The sequence below is a fragment of the Sinohyriopsis cumingii genome, chromosome 1, assembly GCF_028554795.1.
Source record: "Sinohyriopsis cumingii isolate HCF-2022 chromosome 1, ASM2855479v2, whole genome shotgun sequence".
Lineage (NCBI taxonomy): Eukaryota > Metazoa > Mollusca > Bivalvia > Unionida > Unionidae > Sinohyriopsis > Sinohyriopsis cumingii.
Window position 1 is genome coordinate 19,424,567 of NC_142961.1, and position 23,534 is coordinate 19,448,100.

At 36.4% G+C, this 23,534-nt stretch overlaps 1 long non-coding RNA gene across 1 annotated transcript; it reads right to left on the minus strand.

The window, feature by feature from the left end:
• Window positions 1-3,529: 3,529 nt before the first annotated feature.
• Window positions 3,530-10,201, minus strand: LOC149806511 (uncharacterized). Its single transcript, XR_016424246.1, has 3 exons — window positions 10,184-10,201; window positions 5,328-5,406; window positions 3,530-4,085 (listed from the first exon to the last, which is right to left on the minus strand). It is a non-coding gene; the product is annotated as an uncharacterized LOC149806511 (long non-coding RNA).
• Between the last annotated feature and the right edge of the window lie 13,333 nt (window positions 10,202-23,534).

The window sequence follows — 23,534 nt, forward strand, 5'->3', positions numbered from 1 at the left end:
TGGCATTGTTTCTTGGTCGTCTTATATTATACGGATTATCATCGGGGTAATCAGAATTATCTTTTACAAACATCATCGTGAGACCTGCTGTTCTTGTATAATCATCAGAGTATCTTGCCAACCCTATTATTGTTGTGGCAACGTCGACATCTTTCTGAATCGTCTCGATATTTTTTCCATCGATCATATAGGTGGCGCTATCAAACAGTGCCATAATGCCGTTGTTGACAAAACCAACTTGTACTGCATCTGCGTATTCAGTATCATCCGTTTTTATAATTTCACCTTCTGCCTCAATTAATGCCTCAGAGGGTAGAAAATATCTACTTGTATCATGAACTTGTAGTTCAATTCTTCCACGTTGATCTGGTAATCGTGCGTCATAAGAATAAAACTGATAATCACTTACTGATTCATCCTTACGGACAGGTGATTCCATGTCAAATGCTTCGTCGAATACACGCTTGAACATCTTATTATAATTATTTTTATCTAACACGAGAATCATCGTGTTCGAAAAATTCCGCTCCCTGATATCAAACTTGAAATTCCATTTCCTGGTTCACCGAGTCCTTGATCTGCTAGTGCTGCTAATCTCTGATTAGCAGCTTGATTTATTATTTTACTGACATCTGCGGGCATAATTTCAGTACTTTTTAGTTTTGCTGGTTGTGATTTTCGTCTTATTAATCGTGCTAGTCTATCTTTGATTGCCGAGAACGCCTTACCAGCAACATTGATAATTGCACCAGGATCTTTATCACGAACAATATCAATAACCTTCATCGATAATTGTTTTGCAATAGGCGCTGCTTTTGGGGCCATCCTTGTAAATAATCCCTGTACAAAACCACCAAGTCCATCTCCGTAAAATACCTCCTAGACTGGTAATCGTGAGTTTACTACTCTAACCATTACAGATTTACGATGATTATTGTGTACAATCATCTTATTTTAATTGCCATTTATCTAATCATGGTAACAACTAGTCACTGTAATCATCAACGAGTTCATCGATAAATTCTCGGTAAACGCCGATATCCATAATACCACCTTGGAATAATCGTTGACAAATATCAGCTGCTTCATTAATTATTTCTGGTGAGTTATTTCCTGCACGTTTTCCCCCTATGAGAACTTCTAACCGTGACACGTCATTGAGGATATTATCAGGACAAGCAAAATTATTTCCTCCTGATGTAGTCAGGAAACCACTTCCTACAGCGCTTGGAGGATCATCATCATCCTTAGATGGAGGAAGTTGTTGTGTTTGCAAAAGTGGAGGAAGCTGATAGGAAGGATCTTGCTTTTCTAGTTGTTTTTGATCACTTTTCAGTTCCTCCTCACTTTTTTGTATTAATTTAATTATTCCTTGTGTCATTTCCTCCTCTTCTTGTGCCATTTTCCCCCTTTTTTGTTTAATTTTTTCCAACTTTTTCTTTTCTCTTCTTGTTTTTGTTCTTGTTCATATTGTCTATATGTTTCTACTCCGTCCTTAAAATCATAATAACCATTTTCTTTGGAGGTTATCCGGTCAATATTCCAGTTTATTTTATACACCTAATCAACCCATGTTTTACGATTAATATTTTTAACATATTCAGGTTTTAAAAATGTATCTCTCTCTGAAAAATTTGAAGCAGCAAACACACCAAAATCCTTAATACCGTCATAAGTTTTTCCATTAAAACTTTTTATTGTCTGTATACCATAATCAGTAAATTTTTCCGTAATAGGAACATCTTTTTTTTGTTCTTGTTTATCCTCAACAGGGTCAGTGACAGTAACTTGTGATTGAGGTTGGGGCTGTGCGGCAGCTATATTAGTTGGAAGATCTCGTAAAATCCTTTTTGTTTGTTTGGTTCTTCTTGCTCTTTTTTCAGTTTGTTCTGCGGTTTGTTTTGATGCTGGAAGAAGATCTTCCTTGATGACAGTTGTAACTTTTTCAGTAGTTGTTGTGACGGGTTTAAATAGTTTTTTAGTGTCTTTTTCAATTTCATTTTGTGCTTGCTGCTGCGCTTGTAGGTTTTTTCTGAATGAATCTCTAATAGGAAGAAATTTTTTGATTGCTTCTAATCGTTCTCGGGCTAACCGGGCAGTATGACATTCCGGATGTACCATTATTTTGATATAACATAATGATTTAATTACAGCAGCAGGGTGGTGCGACCTCAAGTTCATTCGTTTTTTGTAATGTAATTGCTCGCGAAGAGTTTTTCAGTTAGAAATAACGTGGACTAACCTCCAAGAGGGAAACTCTTTGAGGATCTCTCGGAAAGAACCCTCAGTGTAGTTAGTTATTTTGATTTTTAAAGTTGTTAATCCCTTTTTTAGGAAGGCTTATTTCGGTATTTGGACGCTTCTACAAAATGGTCTGTTCACCCTTCCCTGCTGATGAAGGCGATGATGTGTCTATGGTAGCTTATAAAGTGGTAATGTGTCAACAGTCTTGTCCTATTTGTAAAATGATAGGAAAACCCGGTCAGAAGATACCCAAAGTTCAACTGCAACAAATTCCTGCATTGGAAGAATTCTTCCGGGGGATGGGATGCGGCAAACATGTAGCGATCTGCTATCAAGTTTGACAGGTACAGGCCAAATCAGGTTTAGAGGTGAAATGAGGGAGGGGGACGCAAGCCCCCCCCCCCACCTTTGCCCGTTTTTGTGGGCGCCCGTGAATCAAAAAGTGTGTGCTGGTGAGTACTCAAAAAGGTGATGTCAAGCATTTAAAGCTTCTCTCTGGTTCTAGAGGGTGATCACGTGACCCTCATTCGGGTATCTAGTTTTCGTCTTACTTAGACTATATAATCGTTTTCTTGAAATGAACCAGTCAGTTTTGGCCTTTTACCTTTGACAATGAAAAGTGTTTTGTTGTGGCCAGTTTGATTTGAAATTCCATTTTATGGAATTATTAATTATTTTCCCTATGAATATTTAAGTGCTCATACAGAATTCTTGGGCAAAGACATTTATTGAAATTTTATTCGGAATTCAAACATCGGAATATTATTTTCTGTGTTACAACAAAGTACAAAGTGTAAAGCACAGATCAGAGTGATCAATATCTTCGTAACATACAAAGTGTAAAGCACAGATCAGAGTGATCAATGTCTATGTAACATATACTATGTTGGAGGATACAAGTGATAATAACTTTCCGGAAGATGTAGCAAGCACTCCAACTCCTGGAACTACCACCACCGCCCACAAGAAAAAGAGTTGAATTCTTTGGATAAAGTATTATTTGTTCCCAGTTATAATCCAAAATTTCACAGAGAGTCGCAGTTGTCTTTTCTAAATTTCCACTGACACACTTCAGTGAAAAAGTAGAGACGACGCCTGCAGCAGGGTCTGCCAAATAAAGACTATTACTTTTATATCAGACATGTAAATGGTTGCCACAGTATCGGAATTGAATTATACACATAAACGGCATGAATTGTCGAGAAGATACCACCCAAATGAATTCGTTGCAATAAAAAATAAACATTATAAAAACAATTAAACAAGGCAAAATAATGTAAACACTGGATAATACTAGACTTTATGGCATATTTTTGCAACAAGAAATTCTTTGGATCTGATTCAACGTTTAACATCCGATAATTATTTCACCGGTTAGGTATCTCTGTTTCTTTTACTCATAATAACTTCGCAATGTTGCATCCTTGATAGATTTTCAGAATGTGATTCATAAAAGTGTTCAACCAAGAATCAGTTGTTGCCCGTATGGATGAGATTAACATAATTAGCAAAATCATAGAACTTCCTTGATAACAGCACTCGGGTTGTCACTTAAGTCCTCGTAGGAGTCGCAGTCGCTCTTGCTAGTGTCAGCGTTAGTGTTTTTGCTGATAAAACTGCTGATGCAATAGTGCTGTCGTGATGACGTTATAATTAGCGCCTTTTCTTCCCTAAACCCATCAGTGTCATAATTTTGTAAGCTGCATACGACTTGCCCACAATTCCCCATGGTCCCTTTCCTTGCCATATTGTGTATAATGGTGTCCCAGCCAGGAAATCAGGACCAGCGACTTTTTTCGCTATGCGTGTTAAGATAAATGGGGCCAGTGAATGGATGAAACCTGGAAATAAATGCACTTTTATAGCTCTGAAACAGAGACACGAGCTCAAGAATGAAAGCAAGAAAATGGCCAATGGTCTGGGGTTTTTTCTTCCGAAAACCACGTTCATCTTTAACATGAAACTTTCATCACATGAGACACTTTAAGATGTAAAAATGATTTTTATGTAGGTGGGTTCATTAAAAATGATACATGTACTAATAATAGAGTATTACAAATATATTATTACATGTACTAATAATAAAGTATTACAAATATATTATTACTAGTATTAATAGTAAAGTATTACAAATGTATTATTACGAGTATTAATAATAAAGTATTACAAATATATTATTACGAGTACTGATAATAAAGTATTACAAATGTATTATTACGAGTATTAATAATAAAGTATTACAAATATATTATTACGAGTACTAATAATAAAGTATTACAAATGTATTATTACGAGTATTAATAATAAAGTATTACAAATATATTATAGTATTACAAATGTATTATTACGAGTATTAATAATAAAGTATTACAAATATATTATAGTATTACAAATGTATTATTACGAGTACTAATAATAGAGTATTACAAATATATAATTACGAGTACTAATAATAAAGTATTAGAAATGTATTATTACGAGTATTAATAATAAAGTATTACAAATATATTATAGTATTACAAATGTATTATTACGAGTACTAATAATAGAGTATTACAAATATATAATTACGAGTACTAATAATAAAGTATTACAAATGTATTATTACGCGTACTAATAATAAAGTATTACAAATATATTATTACGAGTACTAATAATAAAGTATTACAAATATATTATTACGAGTACTAAAAATAAAGTATTACAAATATATTATTACGAGTATTAATAACCAATTAATACTCCTTCGATTATTGGCTCCATAGTTTTGTAATCATTAACATACCTATGTATTCAATATTCACCCTTTACCATATCGATATATTAGATTTCTTTTATGACTGAAAAGGCATTGCCACATTACAAATTAAAAAAAAAAATAATATAAAGTTTAATTTTTCTTTAAAAATAGTTTTGATAATTGAGTATTATGAGTCATTAATTGACATTAATAATTATACAAAACTTTATACTGTTTACAGATTGTTTGTCGATTTTCTCGAAAAAGCGAATAATTTTATCTAAATTAGTACAAATCGATAATCGAGGTTCGGAATATCGATGGACTACAATGTTAAACTCACCTTGCGAGATCAGCAGACAATGGAAAGAACTAAGTGCCAACAAACAGATTCCTAGCGTCCTCATAGTCAACTACGGGATCTAGAAATAAAAATTCATAAAATTCAACATTTTTCTATATACTCGGGAGATTTCCATTACTGCCCCGTTATGATAATACTTTCTTCTTACATCCGATCTTCCATGCCGATAAAAAGTTCCTTTTTGGATAGGACTGTGAAAAACCAAGATTAATTATTTATAGATGTACTTGTCTATTTATTTATTTTTTAATTGATATTGAGAAATTTCACTCATCAAAATAAAGCTTCATCACTACCATACCAACACGAAATTTGAAACAAATTCATAAAGACTTTGGAAATATTGCAAGTTCATTATATATTTTAAATTAGAGATATCGTCAAATATCCAAGGTTGACTTTTGCAGAATTTGCTCAGTTTATATTTTTATTTTTATTGTTTCATTATTTTTGTGGGGGAAGGAGGTGACTTCTTTGCATTTTCTGTCAATAAATAGAAACATATTAGATCTAGGGAAAAGCTGTAAAAGTGATACAAGTGATTTCCAATACTGGTATTTAAAAACTTCTTTGTTCCTGCGGTTTCATGCAGCGTTACGCTTTTATACACGTCAAGCTAAGAAGTATATCACTTAAATGTTTACTCGTCATTGGATATAATGTATGTACAGATTATTAAATAGTTTTTGTAGGTGGGAACAGGTCATGTGATCAATCAAATGTGAATAAATTAATGAATTAGTTAATATAAACCGTTTCATTGTAAATGATAACTAGGTTGAGCTACACACTATAAGATTACTTTCTAAATAAATCAAACTCTCCCTCTTGAACATTTAAACAAAGACGAAAGAGATAATAACTGAAATGCATCCATACTTTTCTTTTTAAAATATGGTGAGATAGTCAAATAGACAGATAACTGATATTCACATCTACACCGATCCGACATCCTAAAATATACACGAATGTCGATGAAATATTTCATTATAACCAACATCTAGCAAGAAAGATATAGCGATTGATCGCTGTAGTAAAGATTCTTTTCTTACATTAGTACCTTCGAGCAATATACGACATTCCCTGTGGAGTCTTACTCAATGATTTATTGCTAGCCTCTGCACGGATTGACTCGATTTCCGCTTTCAATTTGTTTAAAATAATGATCTTTACTGGCATTCGGATGACTGTCCACAAGCAAGTCTATATATGTACTTTTACGTTTCTTGCATAAATTAATGGTGACATACTTGACACAAATAAAATACAATCTATGACATGCACAAAGACTAAATCAATGCAAGAGATATATACTTACATTCACACATCCAAATACATACTCAGCATTTGTGTATACAGACATTACATATGTATATATGTATAAACATATACATACATGGCTACACACGTGTGTGTGTGTGTGTGTGTGTGTGTGTGTGTGTGTTACAACATAAATATAACTTTCTTTTCAATATATGACCCATACAATACGCCAAAATATGATTTTTCAAGCAAACGAGTACACTTAAATACAAGCCCTTTCGTAACAATACGCAAAAGTGTTATCAATATACAAGCAGTTTTAAAAATGTTTACCTTAGTAACATCAAAAGTACATTATACACGCATACGGTGCAGTAATGCACGTATCAAACAACGAAATGGGAATGAGACTGGCCAGAAAGTAACGGCAAATCAGAGAGCAACATAATAATAATAATATCTAAAAGTGGATTTATGTAATTTTAAGTATCATTTATCATATTATGTTCAATTAATGATCTATTGACATACTTTCTCAAATTTCCAACCGCGACTGATTTTGTGGAATTCAGTAATCTAATAAAGTAAAACATACTCAGACCTTAACAGAAATAACAGTTTATAGTGACAAATAACTTGGAATTCACCAGGGTACTCATTTTCAAGCACATTGCAAATACTACATGTCCATTGATCTAGTAAATTGTGGTCTTTTCCATTGTTCCTGATTCAATATGTAAAGTATGATATGTAATGGCGTCCTCCCGATTTCTGCCAAATCATTTCGTGTAGAATTGTAATGTAACTGCAACATTCAGCTACATCTGCATCAATAACCCCACCCCACCCCAACCCCTTACGTCTACTCAATAATTAAGAACTGGTTAAACTGGTGACTAAAATTTTCACATTCTATGTTGTGGGGGCATACTTGCGAATTTGTATAGGATGATTTCTTACTTTCAGATGGACGAGGCCAATCATTAAGCCAGTAATGCGTCTAAATGTACGAGTTCATGAAATTATGTTAGTACATTATGAGCTGGAATAAGAATTATATGTCGACTGACCCATTTCTCCCGAAAACCAGAACTGACTTAATTAAGAAAAGACAGAAAGTCATTTGCAAATCACTGGAATATGCTCTTAGCATCATATTGGGAATACAGTTTCTACATCGTATAATTATTTATTCATTATAATTTCGTCTTACAGTTTACCAAATTCCCCGTGTATGCTCGGGGATGTAGAATATAGCTGATGCCCCTCTTCTGCATGTCCTAAGAGACGAATAATGGTGGCCTGAACCGTGGTGGTTGAGGGGTTAGCGTGACAGACTAGCGACCGAAAGGGTGTGGGTTCGAATCCATTTGTCAGATCAGTCACGGTTGGTGTGTTCTAGGGCAAGGCACTTTACCCCAATCTTCCCAGCGCTAAAGAAAATACATGGATGGATGTACTGTATGCACGTATGTATGTACTGTATACCTGGAGATGGATGTACTATATGCACGTATGTACTCTATACCTGGAGATGGATGTACTATATGCACGTATGTATGTACTGTATAACTGGATATGGATGTACTGTATGCACGTATGTATGTACTGTATACCTGGAGATGGATGTACTGTATGCACGTATGTACTCTATACCTGGAGATGGATGTACTATATGCACGTATGTATGTACTGTATAACTGGATATGGATGTACTGTATGCACGTATGTATGTACTGTATACCTGGAGATGGATGTACTATATGCACGTATGTACTCTATACCTGGAGATGGATGTACTATATGCACGTATGTATGTACTGTATAACTGGATATGGATGTACTGTATGCACATATGTATGTACTGTATACCTGGAGATGGATGTACTGTATGCACGTATAAATGTACCATATATCGGGAGATGGATGCATGTATGTATGTAATGTATACCTGGATATGGATGTACTGTAAGTACGTATGTATGTACCTGGAGATGGATGTACTGTATGTATGTACTGTATACCTGGATATGGATGTACTGTAAGCACGTATGTATGTACCTGGAGATGGATGTACTGTATGTATGTACTGTATACCTGGATATGGATGTACTGTAAGCACGTATGTATGTACTGTATACCTGGAGATGGATGTACTGTATGAACGTATGTATGTAATGTACACCTGGAGATGGATGTACTGTATGCACGTATGTATGTAATGTATACCTCGAGATATATGGCTCTCAATCAAGTTAATACCTCGCATTTCATGACAAAGTTATATGAACTTGTGCAGTTAACTAAGTATGCTTTCCTACTTGTCTACGGAGTTCGTTTCCGTGCCCTGAAGGCATTTCTTTTGACCTCGTTACACTGTTTTCATCCACCAGTTATACTGGCCGCCATGTATAGCCGTGTATGCACGTATGTATGTACTGTATACCTGGAGATGGATGTACTATATGCACATATGTATGTATTATCTTGTGCTGAAAAATTGCGTTAAACCCTAGAACAACAACACTGTTTTCAGGGCGATGACCATGTGACCGAATGGAAGTGAACACTGATGCATAAAGACGGTGAGTGCGGTTACTCGCTGTATTTTAACTTCTAACATCTTTGTTTATATAACATACGAGGATATTAGCATACGGAAAATTGGAATCCCCTGCCACGAGGATATTAGCAAACGGGAAATTGGACCCCCTCCCACGAGTAGGATTCTCTAGCTACATTGAAAAATGGAATGTTACTAATTTTAAATTAATTATTCTTCTTTTTTATTTCACACTATGATTCTTTAAAATGGAAAAATAAAAGTTTACTTAAGAGGTGAAAAAGGACCGACATTATCGCTGGCACTGACTATTATTAAATTACAAAAGGACCGACATTTGGCACTCACTATTATTAAATTACAAAAGGACCGACATTTGGCACTCACTATTATTAAATTACAAAAGGACCGACACTATGTTTGGCACTCACTATTATTAAATTACAAAAGGACCGGCATTATGTTTGGCACTCACTGTTATTAAATTACAAAAGGACCGGCATTATGTTTGGCACTCACTATTATTAAATTACAAAAGGACCGACATTATGTTTTGCACTCACTATTATTAAATTACAAAAGGACCGGCATTATGTTTGGCACTCACTATCATTAAATTACACAAGTATATATCAGAACGAAGGCAAACAGTTTGGGTTCTTTTAGTATTATCATTAGGGGGAACCTTAATTCAAAATAAGAATAATAAAAAATGAAAATAATTCCTTTCCAACTGAAATTACATTACAAAAATGGCGCCTTTGACACTAACGAAAGTTAATACTAGGGTGTCTCTATGCGTCAGTAACGGAATTTAACATTAAATGTCATGTTTGGACATAAAGGAATTTTAGCATTTTTATGTCACTTAGGAACTTATAGGAACTGAACATATAGCCTTCAACGGTACTGTAATGCTATATATATATATATATATATATATATATATATATATATATATATATATATATATATACAGAGAGAGAGAGAGAGAGAGAGACTTACTTACGGAACTTTTAAGTTGTCATTATGAGCCCTATGGAAGTTGAACATCGGAAGCTCATATTAATACTTCCTACCTATTATGTCATTATACATAGCGCGTCTTCAGGCACATCCAATAGGAGCACGTCAAACGCGATCCCATCAAATAACTGCTTTGTAGCTACCAATCAGAACGCTGAATAAAGCGAAGCATGATTCAGTTCGCGTGTAAATCGTTTATTTGTGTGGCACCACGACATGCTTCAGCTGGCTACAGTTCAGGATACTGTGATGACCTGTATTCATATATGTTGAGGTGGTCCTGCACTCCTCTATACTAGTCATGACAGTAAAGATACTACTAGTACAACTGCATCGATGGTTATCATGATCAAACAGATTTTTCGTATCGTCATGACATGACTTTCAGATGTTATTGACTTAAAATACGACGATTTCAAGAAGAAACAAAAGAAAATGGTGTAAGGATTTTACAAAGCATGAAAGTGGAAGAAACAACTTTTGCTATAGCAACAAGGAAAAAAGTTCCAAAGAAATTCAAATTATTGGTGATATTTTTTTCTTCTTTTCATTTCCTTGAGATATATGATTTGTATGGAAACACGATAAGTAAATCTCAAATTGACTGTCATTGTTATTAATATATTAAAATGATCAGAACTACAGTGTTTAATGTAATAACTAACGGTTCCTACGTTGTGTTTTCTTTGTATATAAAAAAAAATGTTGGCTAACATTTGGTGACTTGATTGTTTAGCAGCAGGGAGGGCGAACCATACAAATTTTATAAGGTTCCAAATGTCGAAATAAGCCCTCCACAAGGAGATGTTTTTAAACTAGAAATAACGTCGACTACGTTTCAAGAGGAACTCTCAAAAGATGAGCCTCTTTGGGAGGTCTTCGTGAGTTATTCCAAATGTGGTTTCTGGTTGAAAACCTATTAATGGCGCTTCGATTACAAAAAAATGAACCAACTCGTTGTAGGGTTCACCCTCCCTGCTGCTATGAATTAAAAATTTATGTTAACAATAATGGCCAACACTGGAGAAGCATATACCACTAGATTACCTCAAGAGCGACTAGAAGCAATAAAAAATTTCTTCCTGTGAGAGATTCTGTAAGACAAAAATTACAAGCGCGGCAGGAAGCACAAGTTGAATTTGCTACGGGTACAGAACAGTTATTTAAACCCGGAACAACAGCTACTGAAAAAGTTACAGCGACTACTGAAAGAGCCATATGGGGGAGACATTAAGGATGAGGAGGAGAGGAAAACGCTGGGTATTATTCCAGTATTAAAACAAACCGCTGAGCAGACTGAAAAAATAGAAGCGAGAACTAAAAAACAGAAAAGATTTTACGAGATGTTCCAACTGATATAGCTGCAGCTCAACCTCCACCCGTCGGCGAAGAAATACTTGAAGGTATTGGACAAATTCGTACTGAAGTTGCCGACGTGAAAAAAGAACTTGTGTCTAAACCAGTAAAAGAAAATATTGGACTAATTGTAAAATTTAGGGAGGGTTTTGTCGAAGATATTAGAAATACTAAAAGAGAAAAATTGCCTGAAAAAAATATTAATTAGTATATTTAATAAATCTAGTATCTTAAAACCCGGTTTTGAAATAGTAACTGATGATAATCTTATTAAATGGATATATCGCATATATAGAAACAAACAACAAGCCAGAGATGATTTAGAATACAGAAGTCTTGATGAAGAAGTAAAGAGACTTTATAAAGAAACACTGAAACAGCTAGAACAACAACTCTCCCAGCAGAAACCTTCATATTAACTTCCTCCACCTCTGCAACAGATAGAACAACAACAGTCTTCTTCACCGCAGCAAAAGTTGATGTCGGAACTTAAAAGGTCTGAAGAGCTACTTAAAAAGCAAAAGAAAAAAGATCGCCCTTAAGACTATTTAAGAAAAACACGGAGACAACAGAAGAAGGAGCAACTGGCAGTGGTTTGGGAAGTGGTCTTATCCCCTGTCCTAACAGTATCTTCAGTGATGCGCCACGGCTAGAAGTTCTCATACGGGGAAAATGAGCTGGGAATAACTCACCGGAAATAATTAATGAAGCAGCTGATATTTGCCGGCGATTATTTCAAGGTGGTATCATAGATACTAGTATCTACCGAGAGTTTATTAATGAACTCGTTGATGACTATCACAGTGACTAGTTGTTAGATAAATAAATAATTAAATGAAATGATCTTACACAATTCTCATGGTAGACCAGTTATGGTCAGGGTGGTAAATTCATGATTACCCGTATACAGGATGACTTACGGAAATGGATTAGGTGATGTTGTTCGGGGTTTATTCGCGAGGAAGACCCCTAAAGCAATACCGATCGCAAAACAATTATCAATAAAAGCTATTGACGTTATTCGTGATAATGCTCCTGGTGCTGTTGGTAACGTTGCCAGTAAAGCATTTTTGGCAATCAAAGACAGACTAGCACGATTAATACGCAAACCACCACCACCAGTAAAATTACCAAGCACCGAAGTGATGCCGGCAAATGTCAGTAAAGTAATAAATCAAGCTGCAAATCAAAAACTAGCAGCGTTGATAAATCAAGGGGCTGAACAAATGAATACAAGTCTGGTGTCGGGAAGTGGTCTTCGTTTTAGACGATAATAAATTATAACAAAATGTTTAAACGTGAATCTGACACGGCGTTCGACATAGACGAACCGGTTCTTAAAAATGAATCAGTGCGTGATTTTCAGTATTATTCCTATGACGCACGAGAACCAAATCAACGAGGACGAATTGAAATACAGGTTCAAGATACAAGTAGATATTTCTTACCCGCTGAAGCATTTATTGAAGTAGCAGGTGAAATTATAAAAACAGATGATACAGTATTCTTGGATGCGGTTAAAATCGGTTTTGTCAATAACGGAATTATGGCCTTGTTTGAAAGCGCTTCGTATCTCATTGAATGAAAAAAACTGAGTCAGTTGAGAACAATGTTGATGTGGCTACAACAATAATAGGTTTAGCAAGATACTCTGATGATTATACAAGATCAGCTGGTCCATCAATGATGTTTGCCAAGGATACTTCTAATTTTCCTAACAGCGATCAGTACAATATTAGACGACCAAAAATCCGTGCTGCTCCTAATCCTGCTGAGATTGACGTGGAAGACATGATTATTAGTGCTAATACAGAATTTAATTTAGGTTTTCATACACGTAGACAAATGTTAAGCGCTGGTCGTAGAAATATTTCGTGTGCAATTCCACTGTCGCATATATTTGGATTTTGTAGAGATGTCCGAAAGGTAATTTTCGGAGCAAAACATACGGTTGTGCTTTTTAGAAAATCTGATGACAATGATGCTTTATGGCGACCTATGGGTGACGCTGGCAAAGTAGTGCTGAAAAAACTTGCGTTGTGGATACCGGTAATGAATCCGGCAATTGCTGAAGAACAGCGACTGCTTTCTTTTATGGATCAAGGTGGTAAATTGTTGTTATCATGGCTTACAGTAAACACAGATAGTATTCAAAGTGATAATAATGGCTAATTTACATGGCATATAGCATCACAGCAGGGAGTTTCTGCACCGCGACATATTTTCATTGCTTTTCAAGATGTTACACGAAGAAACTCACAGTTACAGAGTCATATGATATTTGACAAACTCGGTGTTACTGACGTTTCTTTAAAAATAAACGGCCATCAAGAACCATCTGAAAATATACAATTAAATTTTGATAATCATTTTGTTGCACGTGTATATCATCGTTTGACGAAATATCTAGCGCGTGATATAAATATCGATACTGGTTTGCAAATATCACAATTGGATTTTATGGCACATTATCCAATCTATTACTTTTCACTAGAGCATCTTGATTTAACTAGACAGTCTGTCGTTGATGTGCACTTTCGAGCTAATGTGAATAGAGGGGTTATAGCTGAGTACAGAGTAATTGCTGTTATACTCAGCGATAAGGCAATGTTACTTGAGGGTGTTGGTGGCCGAATGAGAGTCGTTGTTGCACCAGTAGAAAACATGTAGACAATTAGATCAATCGCCGTTATTATAAAAATGTCATATAGTCAGGTTAATGTCACTCTGACTCCTGGCCAGGCGAAAAAATTACAATCGAAAAACGCGGGTGTATGTGGGGCAACGATAACACTAAAACAAGATCAAATTGCTAATGGTGGCCCAAACAAGTTATCGCTGACTAAAACCCAACTAAAACATGTCAATAAAGCGAAGCAAGAGAAAACTGGAACTCAACTTGATTTCGCTCCAAAAGCCATCAAGGATATGGTTAAAACCGGTGGTATATTTCCACTCCTCGCAGCGTTACCAGCAATAATAGCTGCTGCTGCCCCAGCTGTTGCAACAGCAGCCGCGTTAGGAGCTGTTGGAACAGCTGCTGGAATGGCATTAAAGAAAGCAACTGGGCGAGGATACAAAAAAAGGAGCGGGCCTAAGACTTCCAGGAACTCCGCCCTCATGGTACCCCAAACGCCGTTGACACCGATGTCAAATTTTGATTTACTCGATGCCGCTAAACAATTAAATATAAAAAATTTCAGAGGTGTTTTTATGAGAGATCAATTACCACAACAACCGAATAATCCAGAAACTGGAATTATTAATCTCGATAACAGCGATGGTCCAGGAACTCACTGGGTTGCTTACGCGATACATCCACGTGGAATTATCTATTTTGATTCGTATGGGTTAGCACCGTCAGTTGAATTTGTAAAATACGCACGTAGAGTACGAAGTACTCTCACTCCAGCTCCTATTCCAGTTTGGTACTCAACGCTACCAACACAAACACTAATCGATCCACCAATATGTGGCCGTGAAGTATTAAATATTCTTGACGTGATATCAAAATCAACCAAACCACCTCACAAAGTCGTGCACGAGTATACCGCGGGTCGATTTAAACAATCTCTAAAGAATAATGGTTGATATTTACGGAAGATCTCTCAGCGCAAAGACAAAAAAATGCGGCAAATTAAAAACCAGTGATATCAAATGGCATGAAATAATTCGTAGGGTTATTGGAGCTACTCCGGGTAACATCCCTGTGTTCACTGACAACTGAAAAATCAGAGACTCAAGTATGTCACTTGCCGGCATCACGGATGAAATCATACAGAGAGTTGCTAATCGCCTAAAAAATACCGGTGACAGGTGAGCGCAGCATGAACGGGAACAAAATAGTTGTTTTAAGAGATCCAACATTCCCGGAAGATGCCGCGACAAAAAAGTATGTTGACGCGCTATTTACAACCGTCGGTACCATATTCGCTACTCGTTTAAAAAATACCGGCGATACAATGACAGGTGAACTCAACATGAACGGAAACAAAATAGTGGTTTTAAGAGATCCAACATCCGACAAAGATGCCGCGACGAAAAAATATGTTGACGTTAACCACAGCCCCGTTGACGGTAAATTATCCACGTTGCGGGCCGAGTATGACGTTCACGTAAACGCGTTTGCAAATCTCCGTAGAAACTTTAGAAAAATTAATGAAACCGCAGAGGAATTATTTGGTACTCCGCCCACCGCTGATATGAAACTTTCAGATATCAAAACTAACATTGACACAATCAAGAAAACACTCAAAGATGTCGTAAGTGGAATTCCTGAGATCGTTAACAAAATTAATCTGATTAAAATCCCACCTGGAGTTACTCCCGGGCATATTACCAACATAGTATACACGGTATCATCTGGATTCGCAACACGGTCAAAACAAAATAATACTATCAAATATACTGCAACAGTCACTGGAGTGTATAGACCGTCTGTCTTCAGTGCTGCAAAATTTGAGATATTTACAACGTATCCCTGGCGACATTCCACCGACAAGATTTCCAGGGTTGTGACTATCATATTAAATAGCGGGACCGAAGAAACATTTATACTGGAAGCAGCTGATAAGAAATTAATCACAACATCTTACTAGTGGTGTTTGGAATTTGTAGCTGAAACACCTCAATTGGTTACTGTGTAAAATAATAAATGGTGTCGTTCACAGAGTTAATGATGACAGCATCAACAAGAACATTAGATGCCAGCAATATAAATACGATCAAGTACGCGAATGGCAATCAGAGTTAAAAATACCATCAACGAGTATACGCTGAAAGTAAAAATATACAAGCGGCGTGTAATCGTCCTGGATGCTATAGTATACTCAGTATCCGCGTTAGTTGCATCCACTGGAGTAGTATTATCAGCGCTAACGCCAGTAACAACTGCAATCGCAGTAACAATATGCGTTTCATCATCAGCGGCAATTGCAGGTGTTTTTAATATAATCGCAAAAAAATATCTTTATGCACTAGCACAAAATTGCATGATTATGTCATGCAACTAAACACAACAACAGCAGCATACTCAAAATTATCGTCGCTGATATCATCAAGCCTCAACGACGAAAACAATATCAGATTCCGAATTGGCGCTAATGGTTAAGATATACGAAGACTGCGCCCGCCATTTAAAAACAACAAAGACAAATAACGACAGAATTACTTCAACATCGAGCTCTGCTCGACATAGTAGAAAATACAAACCCCCAAAAAGCATCGATGATAACAGTAAGCTCGACTAAACCAGAATTTAGTATTAATTTTCCAACTGCGATTCCCGTGAATGAAATCGCAATAGCACAATTACGAGTATATCACAGCTGGCCCAATATCAGATCAAAATCATTTGGTGGATTACCAGCAAATAATTAGTTTGTGTTTGCAAATAAAAATAAACAAGATTTTACACCCGACTGGAACGTCATTGGGATACCAACCGGGTCTTATCAAATCGAAGAAATCAATGAGGAATTACAACGTCGAATAAAAAATATCACAGGAAAAGAATCCAAGATAGAAATAACTGCTCATGAACCAACGCTGTCTTCTGCAATCGAGATAAGCACCCCAGACTACGCCGTGGATACATATCAATCTTCGATCAGAACAGTGTTAGGATGGCCTGAAATTCCACACGAGGTACCACCGATACCACCAGAACCAACCCTGGATAAATTTAAGACTACTGAGCAGAATTTTATAACAACTCCAGAATATCGAAATAAATATCCGTGGCAGGGGGGAGGGTGGGATAATTTTGCTCAGTATTTAACACCAGGGGGAGAACGGCATTTTCCTTTCTACAGACGTTATCCCACAATAGTGGGACAATTGTATACCCATGACGATAAATTAGATCCCATCATCGATGAAAAATTTATTCAATTATTTTCCGATCCTGCTGCCGCTGAAGCCAAACAATCAATCAGCAACCTACAAAATTTATTTTCCAGCGCGGCATAATACTACAGCAATGATATAAAACAACAAATCATTGAAACGATACACCATTTCAATCGTCTTATATCGGATCTTCAATTCATCAATTATGCTATTATTTCGAACAAGGATGAACGCGGTGATGATCACGATGACCATTATACACGACCCAGAACAGCAATGACGCTTAAACAATTATTTCTCAATCAATATAAAATAACCGAGGCGGATTTACCAACATTTAAGATACCCATCCTTGGAATGGACAAACTAAAAAAATCCGTCAATGATCTAATCAATGAAAACTTCCCTAAAATACTCGCTGTACGGAGAAAGATAACACCACCGGCAACTATTCTCCGGCACAACAATCACCCCGAAGGGACAGGCCGACATGTATCCCCGGAAATCGTAAATATAACCTCAGTGGCCGCGGTCAATCTTGTGTGTGATGTAATCGATGGCAGCTACAGCACAGACACGACAGTATCGAATCAAGCCCAGCAAGGATTTGTTCTTTATTCATTCAGTACAAAAGAACCACCTGGATATCTGATTGTGCGAGAGCCGATCAATCCGGTTTATCTGCGGTGTCATAATCTGCTGTTATCAAGAATAAATTTCAAACTAACAGACCAATCAGGTCACCTTCTGGATTTGAGGAATAAAACAGTTAATATTAATTTACTTGTGCGATCCATAGGATCTGCCATGCTAAAAATCTACGATTTTCAAGAATCTCATTCAAGAAAACAGTATAAAAAAAATTTTCCCGACAGTCAAGGTGGATATTTTTTTTTACTGTTTTCTTGAATTATAAGAATTTTTTTTACTGAGAGACCCTGATTTCTAATTAATCAAGCGAGTATTATATAATGTACCAACATGTAAGGGTTTTTATACACGACAAACAAATACTTGAAAACTACATCAAAAAAATATTTACACAGTTTCTAGTCGGCCCAGTTGATTTGGTTATTGATGCGTACGGCAACGAGGATTTTTTTATTAACACAATCGCAGCTGGATAAACTACAGCGAGAACATATTTCTATGGTCACGTGTGATAAAGATCAGATTCTAAATTACGCGCACTCTTGCATTAAATCTGATCGACTAAGGGCAATATTATCTGTATCAGATTGATATAAGTGAAATTAACTCATCGGATTGATGCAGGTAAAACATATTTTTATTTTACTTTCGATTTGATTTCCACGTACTTCACTTAATTTCCAAGTATCTTTGATGAAATCACCTTGATGAAATCCTTGATTTTATCACCTAACTCTCAATTTTTTCACAATCTGATATAATTTTTCTTCATTGTCTCACAAGAGAATTATCTTTTTTGATTCATATTCAAGAGATAATTCCGACCTAATTATTTCAATTGCACGAGACAACGAAACAAAATCCTTTATTTGTGTTTCTTTTACTGTGGGTATTGATTGATACATAGCCGTCTGAATTTTCTTTATCAATCTATATTGTGATGGCAGAATATACCGCCCTTCATGTATAGCCTCTTGCAGTGTTTCAAAGTCAGAAATAATTTTTTTAGGATTTAGTTCATCAGATATATTTATGCCGTCATGTTCTAATTTTTTAATAGCAACAATTACATCATTGATATTTTCGTAATTCATTATTCCGAATATTATATATTTAAAAGAAAAATATTTTAGACCAATATGTGAACTTCTAGGTTGTCTAGCAAGTCCAGAATGGTGTGGTTTTTTTACACTAGCGACGTCACATCTCCATATGAGTCTCTAGGGTGTCTTATGACATCCTACCAGACTCAGGAGCACGGAAACACAACCCTCATGTGAGCCCCTAACCTGTCAAACAACAGTCTAGAAGGCCCAGAAGGCGTGTTTGCGAAAGACGAAACATTCCCCATGTGAACCTCTAGCTTACCAAATGATATGCTAGAGGTTCAGAGGAATACATATAATGACAGTACAACATATAATCTTATACTAAGGACAGTACAACATGTTTTTTTAACTATAACTTATACTAAGGACAGTACAACATGTATTTTTTAACTATAACTTATACTAAGGACAGCACAGACAGATACGGGGTTATATTCTACGCTCAACAGATTTGCACACCCTCCCCGAATCAATCCCGCGAGGTGCAAAATGTCACCGCGTCGTGGTGATAACGCGGAAGGTGTGCAACTTTGTTGAGTTTCGAAAAAAAGTATATGATACGGACGCTATAGTATATAAACTGACTGATACTTGGAAATTCAAAAATAGCTCATACGATGGGCGTGGTTTGTTTTGCTGTTTTTTGTATTTCTTTTCTTAAATATAATCGCAGAAAAAATGCAGATGAACCAAGAAACCAAACGAATTTAATAAAACAAGTATATTGTCGGTGAAAAAATATTATTCATTGTAAATAAACGATTACGCCCGCCCATGTTGACAGTCTTTGATAAAATCCTTGATAAAATCCTTGACTTTGTCAAGCGGAAGTAATTGGAGATGTTTTACTTCCGTGTTGTGATCGTCCAGGTAATACGGAGAATTGTTTACTTGTAAAGGTAATGATGTGTTGCGCAGGGAGAGAAATCCATAATTGACTTTTACACAATCGTTGCGGAGTTATCTCCGTTATCTGCATCTACTTAACGAAATAAAATCCAGCTATTAAACTTGTATGAAAACGATGATTTCATTATTTCATCTGCAACACGTTTGACCGAACGCGGGTGAATATCGAAATACTTGCAAGCCGCGCCCATTGACTGAAAAATTCTCTCTTCACCGGTATTTATGTTGAGAGATCTGACAGCTCACCTTGTAACGCTCTTAAATTTACCGGTATCTCCTCGTGCAGAATACTCGCGTTGTGTGATAGCTTGTAGATTAGATAATTTATTATTAAGGTTGTCGTTGTTGATGTGATCGATCACAAGACCGTCTTTGATCTCTCCGTGATAAACCTCGTACACAAAACGATGATTATAATAATGTTCCCTTCCAGCGGCAAATCTAAGATAACCAGCATTATTAACAACACCAAATGGCTTTTTCAACCTGCAATGTCTAACTATTTCATCACGTGACGCTTCGTAATCCTTGATGATGGGATGTCTGACAAATTCTTGATTCATTTTATATAATAATGTATTTGTCTAATTTATAATTTGTCTGAGAACTTAGTTATATAATCGCGCTCACATTTCAGCGCATCATTATTATTTTTTTTATCATAATATGGCTTAAGTTCACGATATCTTTTTTCGCCGCGACTTGCACATAACTGTGTTTTACCCCTGACTCCAATACACGGTATTGGTTCTAAACTCCCTTTTCGAACATTTTGTGAATGTTCCCCGCAGAATTCTATTCTGCAGGATTTATTACAAAAAGTTACAGATCCCACTTTAAACCACTTGCACTGATTGGTTTGAGGCATTATATATCTATAATATTTCTTATTTAAATGTTTGTCTTAAATATAATATGGATGAGTTTGAGAGATTATCTGCAATCAAGCCCTGGAAAGCTTCTAGATTTGATCTTGACAGACTAACCCTTGACTTGCGGAGGCAAGCCCTGACTGATCTGATTGATATTAGCAGAGATGTCAAAAAAGAATATCGTAATGATGGAGCATATCACGTGTGGTCTACATTCAAACTTATACACGACGACGATGTCAAGGACGCTACAATGAGCGATGCACGAGCGCAAACGATCATCAATTACCTCAATCAGAAATATCATTTCAGAATAAAGTTTATTGTGCGTTCGGATGATGGCAGGTGGATTATCCGTGACAAAAATGACCCTGTCCTTGCTAATGGAAAAACCGCTCTGTTAAGTAAAGATTCCAAACCAGGAATGTTAACTGGGATTGATAAACTATATTACGCTCGATCATATCCTGTAACAGCGGTCATTTATGGAATCTATCCGATAAAAAACCCAACATTACTGATCTTACCCCAATGAAATTTTCATCCTTGACTTTGTCAAGGTGAGTTGTGTAGCTGAACGAGTAACAGAACATTTTACAAATGCGATGCGCGGAAACGGTCTAACGGCGTTACTACGTGAAAAAATAAACAAATGGGCTGAACGGGTCAAGGATACAGGAGCTACAATAAACGATGTTGCCGAGTTAGAAAAAACATTAAGATTTCCCATAACGGTAGCAACGATAACAGGGGAAGTATTATACGAATCGAAATATAAATCGCAAGGAGCTCCAATAAATATCATTGATCATAATGCGCACGCTTGGACCAGGGCAGTCACAATATTTCCACGAGATCGAACTGTAAAATTTTACCCATCTTCGGAGAATTTCGAGGGGGGAAACTCTGAGAGAAGCATGTTTGATTTTATTAAACAGATAGGTGAAAACGATCCTGTGTCAGTGTGGTTATTTAAAAGTTCCGAAGATGGCAAGTATGATGAATTTGTACGCGTTAACGGTGAAATATACCGTAAAGAATGTCTTCATGAAACAATGAGAAAACTTGCTCAGAGATATTCAAAAGATACTGACCTATTACTAATTGTTTTACTGTCTCATCAGTTGCAGCCCACGCTGCCAGAGAAAAAAATTCGTGGAAGCCAACCCCAAGTGAGTTTCTCGAAGATGTACAATTAAGTAGTTGCGAATACGGACACGGCGAATTGTGGAATACCAAGTATAATTACAAGGAAATGATATCAGTTGATATGGTTGCGTGTTATACAGGAAGCTTTCTCGGGATGGGAGAATGCTCTGGATACTTTAAAAGATCTGGACACCCCACAAACTCGATGACGCGATTGGCTATTAATGGACCATTACCCGATTTTGACCTGACAGGATTCGTTCGTGTAGTGTCATTTGAATTCGCTAAGGGTCTTCATGTTATTTGTTATGTTTGGTTTGGTCGGCATTTTAGTGAAAAGCGCTGGACACCAATAGTGTTGTTACGATATATGCTTGACTGTAAAATACTGATATCGTTGACGGTCAGTGAGGCAATTGTATCATATCGGGCACAGAATGAAGTTTGGTTACCAACGCCTGAACTGGTTGATTGCGAAAGTGATGATTACAGTACATTAGTCGCCAACCTCGAAGAGAAAAGAACCGCGAAGGATCTTGGTAGAAGAATAATTGGCAAGGTTACTCAAGGCTGTGCACATGATCAGAGACGACATTATGCACGACTAATTATGGATCCCGCCGAGTATAAATTTGTGGTCGATGATGCAACCGCGAGAGATATATTTGTAAGTCGAGAAAAAGCTTGTTTATCTGACGGAACTCGGCTGGGTACAATTGTAAGTTACACTGATGGCGAGTCACCTTAATATACTCATTTAAGATCTTCAATTCTAGCTTATGATTCCATCAATTTGCTATCGATGATAAATAGATTCCCTGACACTGCAGTTAGAGTTGTAACGGGTTCGTTTTACATCAACAAGAAATACCTGAATTCGGTAACTCGTTTTACAACTGATGATGCATCATGGAGTTCGTGGAGAATAAAAGAAGAAATGGTATATGATTATTGTGAGTCCGCAGATGTTGAGATCAAAGATAGTTATTATAAATCAGAATTATCAGAAATGTCAAGTGCACCGTCTGTGTACGATTCAGTATCCAGACACAAGACTGTTTATCTCAATGGGCCGGTAGGGTCTGGTAAGACGACTCGAGCGATTGAATTATTTCAGATTCAGATATGATCATGTTAACACCTACACACAGACTCGCGCGAGAGATGAAACAACGAGGGGTTAACTCATGCACTTATCACAGCTTTTTGAGATACAAGGGTGACGCATGGACTCCTGATCGAATGGGAGAAAAATATATTCCAAAGATCATTATTTGGGATGAAATATGTACGGTACCGTTAGAAACATTAAAAACATTTCTCGACTGGTTATTAACAATAAATACAGCTGTGATTATGTGTGGCGATCATGGCCAGTCACCGCCCTTTGTTGGTCCATCTCCACATTTGTGGTTAAAAGATTTTGTTGACCACTACG